The sequence below is a fragment of the Octopus sinensis genome, linkage group LG3 (assembly GCF_006345805.1).
Source record: "Octopus sinensis linkage group LG3, ASM634580v1, whole genome shotgun sequence".
NCBI classification, from domain to species: Eukaryota; Metazoa; Mollusca; class Cephalopoda; order Octopoda; family Octopodidae; genus Octopus; species Octopus sinensis.
The window spans coordinates 75,515,796-75,516,044 of NC_042999.1; positions in this window are offsets into that span (position 1 = coordinate 75,515,796).

Here is a 249-nt window from a genome sequence, read left to right on the forward strand (position 1 = left end):
GAAAAGTTAGACATACCTGCATCGCAGTACCTGTATCGTTGAAGAGATACTGAGAGATATTTTTACAAAGTTCGAAATCAGTGATACAGGTATGTCTAACTTTTCAATTTTCGACTCTTTTTCGTCATTGGTATGGGGTCTTAGTGATTTTGCCCATTCCCTCGACCTCATCTTTATGTAAAAGTTAAAACCTGTGGTTTTGAGTCGTTTTCGATTGCTATTTTAGCATGCAGGTACTACCTGTAGTAA